The sequence below is a fragment of the Phalacrocorax aristotelis genome, chromosome 1 (genome assembly GCF_949628215.1).
Source record: "Phalacrocorax aristotelis chromosome 1, bGulAri2.1, whole genome shotgun sequence".
NCBI classification, from domain to species: domain Eukaryota; kingdom Metazoa; phylum Chordata; class Aves; order Suliformes; family Phalacrocoracidae; genus Phalacrocorax; species Phalacrocorax aristotelis.
Genome location: NC_134276.1, coordinates 766,972 through 783,012, shown reverse-complemented (window position 1 = coordinate 783,012; position 16,041 = coordinate 766,972). Strand labels below are relative to the sequence as shown.

Below are 16,041 nucleotides of genomic sequence, written 5' to 3'. Positions count from 1 at the left end.
CCCTCTTACGCAGCGCTCCTCTTTCCCCTTTAGCTGTCTTGTGTCCCCTGTGCGGGAGGTTTAAAACGGATGCGAAGGGGTACTTCTTACCGTGGCGCAAATCACAGAAATGCAATACTCTGGGCACAAATTCTGGCCCAGGAGCTCCCACAGCTTTGACAGCTGGAGGTTTGTACCATCGAAAATAACATTTTGTGCTTTCTTTAAGTGGTTTTTTTAAGCATCTGCACTGTCTGCTGCTGGAATAGCAGATAGGATGTACCTTTACTCTGCGGGACACGGGTGTGCTAATGTTGTAATGGAGAAGCTGAGCTTTTTTGCTTTCTTCCAGCCTGCCCTCCCTGGGCTGCCCAGCGCTTGGCCGGTGATAAGGCGCTTCCATTATTTCTTCAGTTTTAAATTTTTTTTTTTCCTAAGTCCAAATTGTTCATGCAGCCTTTCCTTGTTTTCAATCTGTGTCCAAATTCCTGAGAAAAGGTGCAACGAGGCAAATCCTGGGAAAACTGGCTGCGCAGAGTAATTGGTTTATTTATGGTGAAATTTATGAGGCTTGGCAGAGATATAAGGTGAGCGAGTTAAAAATTTGGGTTATGCAATCAGCCATTTTTGCTTCCAATTATTAAAAAGCATACATTCGTTCAGGCACAGTTTGCCTTCTTTTTTCTTTTTTTTTTTTTTTTTGCATTTATACCTGGCCTGTGTTACAGCAAAACTTTTCGGTCGGTCCATGGCATTGCTGAGGGGCGGCGGAGACACCACGGGTGAGCGGCTGCTACCGCAGCTCAGCCGGCAAAGGCTCGAGCCCCGTCACTCCCGTGCTTGCAGGGGGAGTTTTCCAGGCCGTTCTTGGATGCTCTGTAAATGGCAAAGTAAATTACTTGTAATGATTTGAGATTAATGGCCTTTCCCCGTGTTTGAGGTGCTCCGTGCGCTGTCGTGGCACTGGACGCGAACCTCCTCCGGTCGCGCAGATGAAAGCGTGCAGTGAACCGTCCTGATCGGGTTGTTTCAGATCAGTGAGGGTTTGTTGCAGATTTTGCGATCTGCATTCATGCCGGGTACGCAAACAGAGGAAACGCGCCTTAAATTTGTGGCTGAAGGAGATTTAACGCTTTTTAGAAGGCAATATTTGCTCTTTCCTGGTTAACTGGAGATTTGTCTCCAGTTCATACAGTGGCGTACGGTGAGAAGTTGTTTATCTAAAACTACAATCCTTAAGGAACAATTGCGAAACGGCAGCTTTCAACAGCCACTAGCGCTCAGCAGTGGTGGGGAGCCCTCGGCGACCTTTCCAGCTGCAGAAGCAGCGCTGGCGCAGTGATGGCTTCAGTGGTTTCAGATGTGTTCCTGTGACGGTTTTCAGGTGGTCGGCGGAGGTGGTCTCCTGTGATCTCTGATGCTGAGAGAGTGAAGCTGCCGGCAGTGGGACGTGGCTCACAGGTGCAGGATTTCAAGGGTTCGTCGTCTCTCTTGGCAAGGGTTTTTCTTCTCTCTTGAGGATATTTTCTGTTCACTGCAGGTATAAAAGCATTAAAACCAGCCTAGGTTGAGGCACCATGACGGCCTCCTGCAGGCTCTCGAGACCAGAGCCGCCTCGGTGTCGTGGGCTTACAGCACGCGTACCAAGGCACGGCTCCCCGCTGCCGCATGGAGCTGGGCGAAGCTTGCTCCCACGCCGGGGCTAGCGAGCTCATTCTCTCACACCTCCTGTAATTTGTTGCAGAGGCTCCAGCAAGCATCGGGTAGGCGAGTGGGGCACCTGGCCGGTTTCCTTGCTGACCAGTAGGCTCCTGTAGTCCCACGAGGTCCGATTTCCTACCCAGGCTCCAGATGTGCCATTTCCTTCTTCAGACAGGTCTGCCCACTCGCAGGGCTGCAGCTCTAATTCATCCAAGTGCGAAGGCGTGCGGTAAAATTACAGTCTAAGCAAGGCGAAGCAATTGCTTCTCTGTGTCTGTGTCCCGTTGGTGTCCTGTTCCTGTGGTTCAGGAACTCATCCAGCACAAAATACCACAGCTTCAGGCGAGGCGGGAGAGGGGGATTTAAGAAAGCAAGCAGCAAAATTCGAAACAATAGATTTTTTTTTTTTGGTGAAAAGTGAATTTAAATTTTTATTCTCTGTAACTCTCAAGTGGTGGAGACTGAGATATGTCCTCGCAGATAGTTCAAGGCACCACTGTGGCACCGTTTGGGGTTAAAAGATGGAGAGAATGCCATGCAGTGAGCCATCGCCCCGGTGGCTTCTCCTGGCCACCTTTCCAAAGGCCGGCGAAGGGGGACCCGTACGGTGCCTGTGCGATCTGAGGAGAGGTTTCTGTAGCTCCACTTCCCAGGACACAAGTCCACCAGACTCAATCTGTTTCACAGCTGGGCACGAGCCACAGCGGTTTGCCGCGCCGCTGCCCGACCAGTACCTGCCCTGGGCTCTGCGGGGGGGAGCTTGCCTGGCACTGGGGAGCGCTGCACCCCCAGCCGCAGCCCCCCGGGACCAGCCGAGCACCCTGGCACCCATCGCCCTGGCTTGGGTGCGCCCCAGTGCCTCCCGAGCGGTACCGCGCTGTCTGCGTGGGTCCCGCAGCGCTTGGGACGGGGTCTCGGCCGCTGCCCAGCCCTTCTCGTTTGCGGTCATCGTTAGCTGTCGCCTGTATTTATTGAACGTCTGTGCGTGGCTCAGCAGAAGCGCGAGCACCAGGTGCCTGGGAAAGGAGATGTTTCCCAGACGGGAGGTGGCGCTTTCGGAGGTTTCTCGAACTGACCTTTTTTGCTTTTCATTAAGTGTTTATTCCTTCTCGCCCACTCTCAGGCGTGGGCGAAGCCAGGTTTCCTTCGGTATAGCTCCCAGTGCAGCCGACTTGTTTCCCTTTGTTATAATTAAAAGTGTGTCTGACAAGTACTTTGAGATCCACTGAATCATTATTTGTTTAAAGCAACAGAATTTCTTAACCAAATACCAGATTAATTTATCGCTGTGAGATTTACCATCCACTTTAAATATTTACGGTTAACTGGATTGTGTTTGGATTACCTGCATCTGGGCAGAAAAGCAGCTCTGTCCATTAATAGGCTTCACAAGGTCCGTTAGCATTGTCGTATGGTTTTCTCAGCCCGTGAGCCGGTAAGATGGGGCTCTAGGTTTGGGTGCTCCTTAGGGAGCAACAGCTCTGAACCTGAAATAGCAGAGAAGTCTGGCCGGCCTATTGCCGCTGAAAATCAGCACGTTTATAAAAATTCCTTTACGTAATTATCTTGTGGGTCCTAGCAAACGAGAAAGAGTGTTCAAGTCCTGAAGAAAGGGCTGAGACTTGGTAGAGAGAGAAAAATTACAGTCACTATGGGGGGAATTTATCGAGCTGTTAGCTTGGTTTGGGTTTTTTGAGACGGAGTGTGTTTGTATTCTGTTTTACGCTCTCACACTTAGGGCGGCTGCCACCGGGCCGGCTCTAGAGGGCTCGGGGCCTGCCCCACACGTGTGCCCAGAGGTGATTCCCCTCCCCTGGCTTGTCTGAAAACGTCTGCTACTAAACAAGGAAGGCGGCATCGCTGGGCCAACTAATTCACACAGGGAAATTAGAGAGTTGGTAATTCCTCTGTGCGTCTTTTCTGATATTTCGGCTTTAAGATAAACAGCTGGTATAGAGTTCACTGAGTATGTAGGTTTTTTTCTTACTTTACAAATGCTTCTGTAAGTGGCTGTAAAATTGCTGATTTTCTAATAATCCATGCTGCTTTTATTCCCAAAGCAAAACTTTGAAACTTTTTGTTTACAAATTTGAGGCTTTGAATTTGCATCTTTCATGGCGGGACTCTCTTGCTTAGGATGCCTGAGGTTACGGTTAAGTTTTTGCTGTTGTACGGCTTTTTACCTTGCTTCTTTAGAACATAAACCAGCAGCAGTGCTGCAAACCTGACGTGACATTAGCAGCCTCGCAGTCAACGCGTAACAACTACTGTCTGCGGCAAAATTGTGTCCGTTCTTCCTGCTTTCCCCTGAAAAGAAAAGAAAGAAGCAGGGGGATGGGTTTCCCGCAGTGTACGTTGCTTTTTTCCCACAGCTTTTGCCAGCGGAGCCCGTGCCCAGGTCGGCCCGGTCGCGGTGGCTGGTGCTGGGAGCGAAGGGGTGAAGCGGGGCAGGAGCAGCAGAGCCGAAGAGGCCACACGTGAGCAGAGAGAACAGGCTGTGCCAGCCCGTGTGCAGGCGAGGGAGAAATGCAGCATGATTTAAGTTGCAATAAACTGGGCGCAAACAATCCGAGCTACGGCTATAAAACCTCTGCTCCAGAGCCTCGCTGTACAGTTGGCCCCTGTCACAGAGGCTAAGTAGCTAAAATAACATGAAGTTCTGGTATGACAAGTTAAAAAGCAGGAAGAAAATGGAGAGTACAGAGATTATCTTGTGTTGCCTTGGTGATACAACACCCTGAAGGGTCACCCCGCCGGCAGCCGGTACGTGCTGTAGGAGCACAAGCCTTGGCAGGAGGTCAGAGGCAGAAAGCGATGCCAGCCGTGACGGGAGGGACCGATCCCGTCCCTCCTTGCGCAGCCAGTAGTGATGGGGGGATGTTACACATGAAAAACGCCGTCTTTTTCTGCTTGACGTAGGCCTTTGGACAGTGATTGCAGCAGCGAGTCACAGAGCTGAACGGCCCTGGCTCTTCTGACCCGCACCGTGCGTGGAGCCCAGGGCTGGTGAGAATAACTGCTGCGGGGCAGGGCAGCCCACGTTAGCTCTTCCATGGGTGGCCGGTGCTTAACAAGAACTATCGCAGAAAAAGGTATTCTATGCCAGAACGCCTCTCCTGTCATCATGTGCAGTCCTTCACGGTATTCTGCCTTGGAGAGGCACTCGTTACCCCGGAGAAGGGTGACTTACAGAATCACTAAGGTTGGAAAAGACCTCTCAGATCATCAAGGCCAACCCCCAACCCAACACCCCCAGGCCTCCTAAACCACGGCCCCAAGTCCCACGGCTACACGGTGGTTGAACCCCCCCAGGGACGGTGACTCCCCCACCTCTCTGGGCAGCCTGTGCCAGGGCCTGACCGCTCTGGCAGGGAAGGCATTTTCCCTCACATCCAACCTAAACCTCCCCTGACGCAGCTTGAGGCCGTTCCCTCTCGCCCTGTCACTGGTGACTTGGGAGCAGAGACCAGCCCCCCCCTCACTCCAGCCCCTCTCAGGCAGCTGCAGAGAGCGAGAAGGGCTCCCCTCAGCCTCCCTTTCTCCAGACCGAACAACCTTGTCCTGCCGCAGTTATTCTCACCGGCTCCAGGACACAGAAGCAATAGTTCTGCCCGCTTCCTCATACTGTGACAAATCCTGTGGGATTTACAGTGGTTTACAGCCTTCCCATGTCTTCTGTGGACATGTATGCTGGCAGCGCCTGTCAGACATGCGTGGTGGTGCGTGGCAGTGATGTACGCCACGTAGGCCAAGCCAAGTGCGACCCCTGCACCGTGCCCGTGGTCCACGGTATGCCTAGGCTGGCTGTTGGGAAGGTGATCTTTGGGTTGGGTGTCTCGGGCCGGGAGTGTGCAGCGGGCTCACGCGTGTGACTGTGGGTGCGTCACGCTGCTACGGCCTCATTTCCCAGCCTGTGAAGCGGACGCAGTAACCAGGATTTTGAATGAATCCCTTCCGTTGTGTTGGCGCTTGGAAGGAGATCACAGAATCCCAGGTGGGAAGGGACCTCAGGGATCATCTAGTCCAACCTTTCTGGGCAGAGCCCAGTCTAGACAAGATGGCCCAGCACCCTGTCCAGGCGACTCTTGAAGGTGTCCAACGTGGCCGAGCCAACCCCTTCCCTGGGGAGATTATTCCAACGGTGACTGTCCTCAGTGTGAAAAATCTCCCTCTCGTGTCCAACTGGAACCTCCCGAAGGGCAACTTGTGTCCATTCCCCCTTGTCCTCTCCATGGGACTCCGTGTAAAAAGGGAGTCTCCATCTCCTTTGTAGCTGCCCCTTAAGTACTGGTACATGGGGATGAGATCCCCTCTGAGCCTCCTTTTCTCAAGGCTGAACAAACCCAGCTCTCCCAGCCTATCCTCATATGGCAGCTTCCCAGTTCTCTGATCATCCTGGTGGCCCTTCTCTGGGCCCCTTCCAGCCTGGCCACACCCTTCTTGTATAGCGGGGACCAGAACTGTACACAGCACTCCAGGTGTGGCCTGGGAAGTGCTGAGTAGAGCGGGATGATGACTTCTTTCTCTCTGCTGGTGATGCCCTTTTTGATGCAACCCAGCATCCTGTTGGCCTTCTTGGCCGCAGCAGCCACTGTTGGCTCATGTTGAGCTTTTCCCCCACCAGGACCCCCAGGTCCCTTCCCACAGAGCTGCTCTCCAGCCAGGTGGGTCCCAGGCTGTGCTGCATTCCCAGATTATGTTTTCCCAGGTGCATGACCTTACACTTCTCCTTGTTGAACTCCATAAGGTTCTTGCTGGCCCACTCCTCCAGCCTATCCAGATCTCCCGACCTGGGTATCCAGATCAGAGGCGTCGAGCGCGGGAGACGCGTTGCGTCCGGCTGTAAACGGTTGTGCCGCGGCAGCGTTGATGTGTGAGACGGCTGGTGCCAAGACAGCGCCGTCCTTGCACGCTCCTCGGCGTGCGAGCGGTCACCTCGCTCTGCGCGTGCCGCTGCCTCTCCCAGCGGACGCGGACGGGACCCCTCCGAGGTTTTCAGTAAAACGCGATGGAAGCTGTTTTGGAACTGTAACCGTTCATTTGCCAAATCCCAGACGCTTCTATTAGCAATTTCAGAAATACGGGGTGGGCTGGTTGGTTTGGTGTGGGGTGGCTGGCGTCCATGGGGGGTGTCACTGTGCACAGCGAAATAGGACGTGGTCTTGAAAGGGACTTTGCGAAACGCCTCCCGGGGAAACCCCCCGTCCTTGCTGACGAGCATGCTTTATGCTGGTCATTTTTGAGTACATCAGTAGTACCGAGGGCTACATCTGCGGAAAAATAGTCGGTAGTTTGTGGCAAATACTGGGTTGTTTGGTTTTTTTTGGGGGGGCAGGGTGAAGTTTAGTATAAAATATAACAGCTGTACTTCTTCTTTCGTCCTTTTCCCCTCTCCTCTTTATCTTTGCAAAGTCCATTTGGAAAGTGCAGGACTTCATCCTGCTGCCTGCCTGCTCTGCCAGGCGACCTGCTCGGCACTGTGGGCTGAATCCGAACTACCCCGAGAGCTTTCCCGGCGTAGGAAAGCCTGCAAACAGTGGGTAGAATAATTAGGTTTCAGATTAATTGGATTTTTATTTACCATTCTTTGAATCACTTAGAGGGAGCGGCCGAGGTGTAGGGTAGAGACGGGAGCCCTGGCGCTGGTTGCAGGTGGCGGGAAGAGGCAAGTTCCTTGCTCAAAGCAGCCAAATCGCCCCCGTAATTGAGGAAAGAGAAACGGGGAGCCCTTCGCCTCTCTTTGGAGAAGAGCTGCAGAGGAAAGCCTTTGTGACCCATACGTTTCTTCCCAGGGATGAGGGCTCGAATTCTTCTGGTCAACCTGTACCTCACAAAGAAAAGCTCTAGGAAGCGAGAAGGTCCCGTGCACACCCAAGCGGCGTTTTCCTTGTGGTTTCCTTATCTGCCTGTCTTGCGCGAAAGCTGCTGAGGAGGAAGGATGTTTGTCGAGTGCGTGTGCGGCGCAGCTAAGAACGGTTGGCGCTGGAGGGGGAGCGGGGTATGAATCAGCTCGAGGTGGGGCTGCAGGTATTTCTCTGCAGCACCTAAGCGTGCCTGAGCTTAGGGCACGGTGCTGCGTGGCTGGGGAGGCGGCTGCGCTGGCAGCGTGCTGGGCAAAGCAGGTAATGGCAATGCTGGAGGAAGCTGTAAAGGCGAGAAAAAGCTGTATAGCTGTGGGTGGGTGGCAAACAAACCATCTGAACGAGTCAGCCTGGCAGTCTTCTCAAGACACGCAATAAAAGGGATTCAGAATTACATATCTGCAGCAACTTGCCAGAATCTGCTCCTTAGGAAGAGGATGTTGTGATAATCCGTCCGGAATGGGAAACGGGGCCAGTGTTAATCTTGTCCATTTCTTTAGTGTTGAATTTACGACTGAATGTTTTCAAAGAGTGATTGAACTCTTCTGTGGCGCATTAGATGATGGGTCCCAAGGCGGTGCTTGCAAAGATGAGGGGAGAAGGTGCTTGGACGTCTGCTGAACGTTTGGAGAAGGGTCCTGTCCCTCTTCCCCCTGTGGGGGAAAGCCCCTCCACAGCAGTCAGGGGAACAGCATCGCTGTCCCTTCTCGGTGCCAATCCGGTGTGGGGCTGCTGGGCAGCCCCCCAGCCACCCCGTCCCACCCTTACCTTTACCTTACATCTTTAGGCTGTCACCTCCCACGTGAACAGCCTCCCACCAGGTGCCCTTCCCTGTTGGCCCCAGCTCTGCCGAGGGGACACACCCATTTTGGCTCTGATCGTAGAATCACAGAAGGGTTTGGGACGGAAAGGACCTTAAAGCTCATCCAGTCCAACCCCCTGCCACGAGCAGGGGCATCTTCCACTGGATCAGGTTGCTCAAAGCCCTGTCCAACCTGGCCTCGAACGCTCCCAGGGAGGAGGCATCCACAGCTTCCCTGGCAACCTGTGCCAATGCCTCACCACCCTCACAGTAAAGAATTTCTTCCCAATACCTAATCTAAATCTCCCCTTTTTCAGTTTAAAACAGTTACCCGTCATCCTATCATGAGCAGTGACCCTGGAGAGCCTCGCCCCCCCATGTGTCACCCCTGTGGTCATCCCTCATGCAGGGGAGCTCCCTGTACTCCCTGTATTCCATCTGTCTGTCCAGCAGGGCCTCCCAATACTGGCGTTGCCAGTTTGGCTCCAGGCCGGGTGGGCAGGCTGGGTTGCCCTGGTGCTGCGGGAGGGAGGGAGGACAGGACGCTGCCGGTCTCCGGTCCTGCCCCAGCTGCCCCCCAGCTTGCTGCAGAGCCGCCGCGGGGCGCAGAGCTCCTGGCCTGGGCTGCTGCGCGTCCGGGCTGGCCGCAGGACCTGCCTCTGCTGGGAAAACGCTGCCAAGTCGCAGCAAAAGCGTTCCCTGAAAGGGCTGAGATGGGAATGGCCAGCTGATGGAGGGGAGAGGTGCTACCTGGATTTTAGCCGGAGCAGCTTGCCTCACTGAGAAACAGTCAGGGTCGGGTTATGAGATGGTGTTAAGCTGTTTCATCTGCTTCTGGGAAAAAAAAACGTAGCCCCTGGCAAAGCTTGCTTGCTCCAGTGCCTGTGAGTTTGCAGGAGAGCTTATCTTATCTTCCACAAGGACGCTGTTTCTCTTCCTTCTTACGTTTGTGCATCTAAGAAAGAGGCTGCTGCAGTATTTGTGCTTTGGCAGCGCAAACAGCCGTTCCGTCCCCCGCGCACACGCAGGGTTTCCTCCCCAGCTGGGGTTACAGGCTCGCACTGTTTGTGTACGTTAAAGCTATTAATGCAGCAATCCAGTGCGGGCAGGCTGGGAAGAGCAATAGCCGAGGTGCATCGCTGCTTATTGATTAAACTCTTCAAGTGACAGATGGCATTGATTGTTTTTCAGCAGTAGATTATGTTCACACTGTAAAATTCCAGAGGAAAATGTCACACTTAAAAAAAAAAAAAATCTTTATTGTCCTAAGGTAAAAAAAAAAATCACACGCTTCTTCATAAGCCGTAGCAGTATTGATAAGCCATGATTTTTATTTAGTTGATTTCTGCTGAAACCTCTGTTTCTGACAAACGGGAGGTAATTCCTTAGCTTCAAGAGCTAAAGGTTCAATTGCGGGGTTTTCCCCGGCAGCCACAGGGCTGCCCCTGTGCCGCTCCTGGAGGGCAGGAGCAGGTCCCTCACCCGGCCGCAGCCTGAGCCCCGCCAGCAATACCTGCTGCCGCAGCTTCGCACCAGCTGCGCGCGGCCCAGCCTTGCGACGATGTGCTGTTCATCGTCAGTCCGAAGCTTAATGAGGCCTAAAAAGTTGGTCAGGAAGAAGAAAATGGAGCAAAACGGCATGAGGCTGGGGAGAGGTGGCATAAGCAATGCGAGAAACGTAGTTTAATGAGTTATTGCTGCTGCTGCCGGAGCTGGGCTGGGGTGACCAGCCGCGTTCACCCCCGAGCCCGGTGCAGGGACAGGGTTGAGCAGCAGGTTAAGCTGCCTTCATAGGAAATTCGTGAGTGTTTTACCTTTCATGTGCAACACGCCTGCTTGCGAGCGCTGGTTTGCCGGTAGTAACGTGAGCACTTCCAGCCTGGGAAGGAGACTGCTGTGGGGAGACCTTATTGCAGCCCCCCAGGGCTTAAAGGGGGGCTGTAGGAAGGGTGGGGGCGACCTCTTTAGCAAGGCCTGCTGTGACAGGCCAAGGGGGGGATGGTTTGAAACTAAAGGAGGGGAGATTCAGACTGGATCGAAGGGAGAAATGTTTTACATTGAGGGTGGTGAGACACTGGCCCAGGCTGCCCCGAGAGGTGGTCGATGCCCCATCCCTGGACACATCCCAGGTGAGGCTGGACGGGGCTCTGAGCGACCTGATCGAGTTGGGGATGTCCCTGCCCATGGCAGGGGGTTGGACTGGATGAGCTTGGAAGGTCCCTTCCAACCCAAACCATTCCGTGATTCTATGATTCATTTTTATTGATCCGTCCACACCCAGGGAGAAAAACACAGGCAGAGGGAGGATAGTGGGAGGCTTGTGCAGGAGGACGTGCCGAGATGCCAGCCTGCTTCAGCTGGAGGCTCCAGTCAGAAGTACGTGGCGAGCAGTGAAGCGGGGTGTCATCTAACCGGCCAGCCTGCGGCACCAAGGAGTCCCCGGGCTTTCTCGTTGTGCTGGTTTTGGCTGAGAAGGGGTTAATTCTCCTCACTGTGGGGGTCAGCTACCTTTCCAGCTTCCCGCGCTCTGCCGCGTGGCGTGGCAGGGGGGGCTGGGAGGGGCAGGGCCATGGTGGGGGCGGCTGACCCCGACTGGCCAATGGCAGGTTCATTCCATACCATGTCACACCATGACCAGTATATTGAGGGGGGGCAGTGGCAGCGGGGAGGTGGTGCGGCATCGGGTCGGTGGGCGGCGAGCGGCTGCGGCGCGTGCGGTTTGTTCCGGCGGTTCGTTCCCCCTCTCCCCTCCCTTCCCCCCTCCCCCCGGGCCTTTGCGCCTCTCGTTGTTCTCCTTTACATTGCATTTCTACTGTTGTTTCTTTTAATTTTAATTATTAAACTGTTCTTATCCCAACCCACGAGCGTTACCCTTCTGATTCTCTCCCCCATCTACCGGTGGGGAGTGAGCGAGCGGCTGTGTGGGGCTGAGCTGCCGCTAAACCACGACACTTGTGTTTCTCCCCGGTGGCACCTCTTTTCACAGCCAGGCTTTGTACTGGGAGCAGGGGAAGCTGTGCAGCATCATCCAGGGTTTGTACGTCCGTCATACGTTAGCTGGCGAACATCTCTCAGACGTAGTTGGGGAACTCTGGTTCTGCCCCGTCTCGGCAGCCGTGATGCTCTCGGGGTGAATGCTCCGGGCGGCTCCGCTCCCCGCCTGCCGCCACCTCGGGTACCGCGCTGGCTGCTCGGGCGCAGCCTTTCGCCGAAAGGCAGCTGCAGAAAGAAGCCAGCCTCCCCGAGGAAGTGTCTCGTCTTTGTGGGTTTTCCTCGTGTTCTTCGGGCAGTCTGTCTGCTCCGGAAGATCTCGGATTTCTGACTGCAGAATGCCCATCATATCGCGTCGGTGTGTTTCTGTTAAGCTAGGATGCTGTGCTGCTTTACCTCTGTTCCTTGTGCTGGCTTAAGTGTGTTCCTCATTTCTGGCTCTCAGTCAAGCAGAGCCATTTCTACCGGGCACAGCCAGCACCAGACCACTTGAATCAGTCCAGAAATCATCTTTCTGCTGGCGAGGGTGGCCCCGTTAGACCAACGCGCTTCCAGGCTGATTTCGCCCGCAGCGGAGTGAGAGCGAGAGGAACCAAAGATGGGCTGTGACCAGAAAGAGTAGCGGGATGGAGTCTGGTGCCATAACCAGGGTCAGACCCCGGCACCTTGGCACGGTAAAGATGAGCTTGGTGCGATGTGTCCCGTACGATGCAGTCAGAGGAGTCGGAGCATACGCATCCGTCGTCTGCTGCTCAGGGGGAACTGGCCCTGAAAAGCCTCATCTACTCCCAGTTATGGAACATGTTGGCTGTTCTCTGCTTAAAAATAAATAAATGCAAAACCCAAGATCTAACACCAGGCTTTTTCCTAATCGCAGGTTTAACGTCCCTGCTATTGTCACATGTCTATTCTATCTCTACGTTTTTAATCTCACTTAGTGTGGTCTCTGCTTTGCTCTGCTGCGTTTTGCAGGCTTGAGTCTTCTCCAGCTCATGTCTGCCCATGAGGCATGGGGCAACGTATTCCTTGGATCAAGGCTCCACGTGCCTTTTCGCGATGCTTCATCTAAAGCCTTCAACTAGGGGTGATTGATCTTGGCCAAATCTTTATATTTCCTTGTGTGCGTTTGCGTTGTTCTTGATGGTACCAGCATATTCCGTCTGTGGCTTGTAACCGAACTGTTATGGAATCCCCGTGTCGGTTATGTGGCAGCTTCAGTATGTGAAAAAGAAAATGTTGATGTAACCTATTGTCTGTGCCTGATGGAGATACTCTTACAGTCCCCGCTTCCATCCTCCCTTTGCTAGGAAATCCCAAGCAGATCTTTCGTTGAAGACATGTGAGAATGTAAAAACGCATTTCCAGCCCACCTTCCCCAAATACTGAATTGTATCAAATCCAGCAATCTTCTTCTGCCAATTAAAACATGTCAGCATCCTCCTTTACCGCTCCTTCATCTTCGCTTCATCACACTTGGCACACCCGCCGTGACCTCTAGTTTCTGCATCTTATGTCTTGACTGAAATAGAGATTCATGGGAGTGATTTGGGGATGAGTTAAGGCAAATGTCTGTGTCCCTGCACTTGATTTCTCTAGGGCATAAAGAGGTTTGGGGGTACAACAAATATTGTTCCTGCCTCAGCTATGAAAGTCCTCATCCCCCCAGATGATGGAAGTAAATTTTTTTTAACTTTTTCTTAGAGGTTTTGACAGGAGACCTGACACCAATTATTCCTCTACAGCCTGAGAACTGTCTGTACGCCTCCTCTTACAAGGTGAAGTCTCTGTTCCTCTTGTAGTTTGCCTGGTTCTTGAGCTTCCTGGGGAAAGAGGTCGGATTCTTACGCTGTTCTGTGCACCCTTCATGTTTCACGTCTTGGGATTTGTCACAAAATTGAGAGAACAGGGGGGCTGGGTGGAGCAGGGTGTGTATCCAAGTCAGAAATGAACGTATTTATTGTCGGGGAGCGGAATGGTTGTATCTTAATCCCTTCCGCTCAAAGGAACCTCCACTGTGCCCTTACGTACTCGTTCCTCTCTGTACTGCCTGTTGGGGATTTCACCATAGCTCGCCATACCCGGCGAGAGCCCTCAGACTGGTCCTTCGGAGCCTTACCTTCGCTGGGATGTCTAAATGCAAAACTCAAACTGAAAAGGCCGGTTGGGCAATTCTGTCTTGGCGTTGTGCAAAGCTGGTGCTTAGACCTAGGCACCGCTGGAAGCCTGCATCTTAAGGTGTTGGAAAAGCCTTTAAATGCTTGCACAAATTGAAAGGAAGGGAAGCGAAAGCCGTAATTTTGCTCTGCGTATGTCGTTTTGTCGGAAGGGTTTTTTTTCCCCCCAAAAAAGAATGTTTGTTATTTAAATTTTAAGGTAGCAAAGGTGAATTTGAGGCCCTGAGGGGCTTTTGATCTGTATTATAATGCTGGGAAGGCAATAATATTTCTTACTAAAATTATTCAAATAGTGTCAAAATTCTGTTGGTAGAGATCCATTTCGAATTTGGTATGATCAGCAACTTTTTAAAGTCAAAAGCTTCAAATCAGATGGAAAGGCCTTTCGGAGAAGCTCCTTGCAGTGAGAGCACCACCGTCATCTGGTTGCTTTCAGTCGTGAGGCAGCAGCCAGCGCGTCGTCGTACCTGGAAACCAGGAGCTGCAGGATTTTGCATGAAGTGAAGGAGCCGGTTTCTCAGGGACGTGACAGAAACCAGCCGGCAAGTGCGGCGTAGCCGTGCCCTGCATAAATGTTCACAAGTCCCCTGCCAGTCCTGAAACGACGGTGATGGGAAACCTGCAGCCCGAGTGGGCTTTTATGCTTAATCCACCTACGGAAGCTCATCCGCGGGGCGCAGAACGGAGGGGACCCAAGCGGCGATGGCCGTCGAGCTCTCCCTACCTGGGAGCTTGCTGACCTGTGCAGGGTCCCCCCCCAGACCCGTGGGCTCTGCCTCGTCACCTTCAAGCACAAACCCATGCGTGTGAATCGAGGATGTTGTGGTTCAGCCCCTGTTGGCAACTCAGCACCGGGCAGCCGCTCGCTCGCTGCCCCCAGCCCCGTGGGACGGGGGAGAGAATCAGAAGAGCAAAAGAAAAAAAAAAACCAAACCACAAACGCCACCCCCCACCCCCCCAAAAAGAAAAAAAACCCCATGTGGGTTGAGGTAAGAACAATTTAATAATTAAAAAAAAAGAATTATGATGATTATGATAATAGTAACAATAATGATAATATTAAAAGGAAAGGGGAAAAAGAGAAAAGGGAAAAAAAAAACCAGAAACACAAGCGACACAGCCGCTCACCACCCGCCGACCGACGCTGCTGGTCCCCGAGCCGCGATCACTGCCTCCCACCCCCGGCCAGCGCCTCCCAGTAACACACTGGGCATGACGTTACATGGTATGGAACATCCCTTTGGCCAGTTTGATCAGCTCTCTCGGCTGTGCCCCCTCCCCTCCCAGCTGCTCGTGCCCCCGGCAGAGCCCGGGGAGCTGGAAAAGCCCTTGGCTAGTACAAGCCCTGCCCAGCAACAGCCAAACATCGGTGTGTTATCAGCAGTTTTCATCCTCAGCCCAAAGCACAGCACTGGGCCAGCTGCAGGGAAGAAAATTAACTCTATCCCAGCTAAAACCATGGCAGAGGGGTACATGAAAGATCTGGAAACAGAGCACGGCCACGTAGGCTGCTGCCTCCAGTGTCAGCAGCAGCTTCTCCCCCAGGAAAGCTGCTCCAGCCCTGCGCCGAAGCTGCCAGGTTGCCGTGGAGGGGAGAGACCCAGTCCCTGCACAGCATCTCTTGCTTCTGGGCTTCAGTCCGCTCCCCTGCAAAATGCATCCGGTATTTGCCTGCGGTGGGTTACGGCATTTCATTTGTCTTAAGGTATTTTAAAACTCCTAGATGAAAGAAGTACATTTCTTTTGTCACCATTAAATGGCCTGGTCGTTGGCTTTTCCACATCGCTCATTTTGGGCAACGGCAGGGTTCAATTCCCCTCTGTTTCAAACTCCCCGGAGCCAGGACCCCGTGCCGTGCTCGTCGTGACCCTGGCGCGTGAGCGCGAAGCTCATTTCTGGGAGTCCTGCTGGTGCTCGCCGCGTCGCTGCGGCCCGCTTGCCCCGTGGGCAGGCAGGTGTTGCTGCGAGGATCGGGCAGCCGGGACTCGCCTCGCTAAACCGTTTTTCTGGTGAAAGTGGGTGCTGCTTTGGGTGCGGCCCATCTCACGTGCTGAGTTGAGCTGTTCTCCAGACCAGGTGCAGGGCAGAGGAAGGGATATTGCATTGATCTGGGGAAAATAGCATTTCTGACTCCTTCAGAGTAGCTGTGAGATTCCGTTACAGCACATCATTGGCAATTCCCCTAAGAAAGGGTCTTTCCGTGGCCGTAGCCTGTTGGCTGCTCTCGGCTCTGAATCCAGGGATGACCTGGTGGCCCCAGCCCGCCGAGGCGGCTCTGTGCTGGCAGCCAGGGGAGGGGGCAGGTTGCGTACGTACATTTCTGTCCCCCTGCTCCTGCGTCAGGTGAAGCAAAGAGCTTTTCTGGTTGTGCCTGCAATGGCTCTCTCGCTCCCCTGTAGCTGCCAACCGAAATTCTCCCGTCGGTCTTGTCCCTCCGAGTACCGTCGCACGGAGCCGGTCAGGTGGAAGAGCTCGGGGCTGCTGGAGCTGGCACAGCATTTGCTTTCGGATAAGCACCCCTTCACACGTCCTC

The 16,041-nt window shown here is 53.6% G+C and overlaps 1 protein-coding gene across 8 annotated transcripts in view; it reads left to right on the top strand.

Annotated features, from left to right (window-relative positions):
* Positions 1-16,041, top strand: part of STIM1 (stromal interaction molecule 1) — a 100,794-nt gene that overhangs the window by 55,934 nt on the left and 28,819 nt on the right. The window lies entirely within an intron of this gene.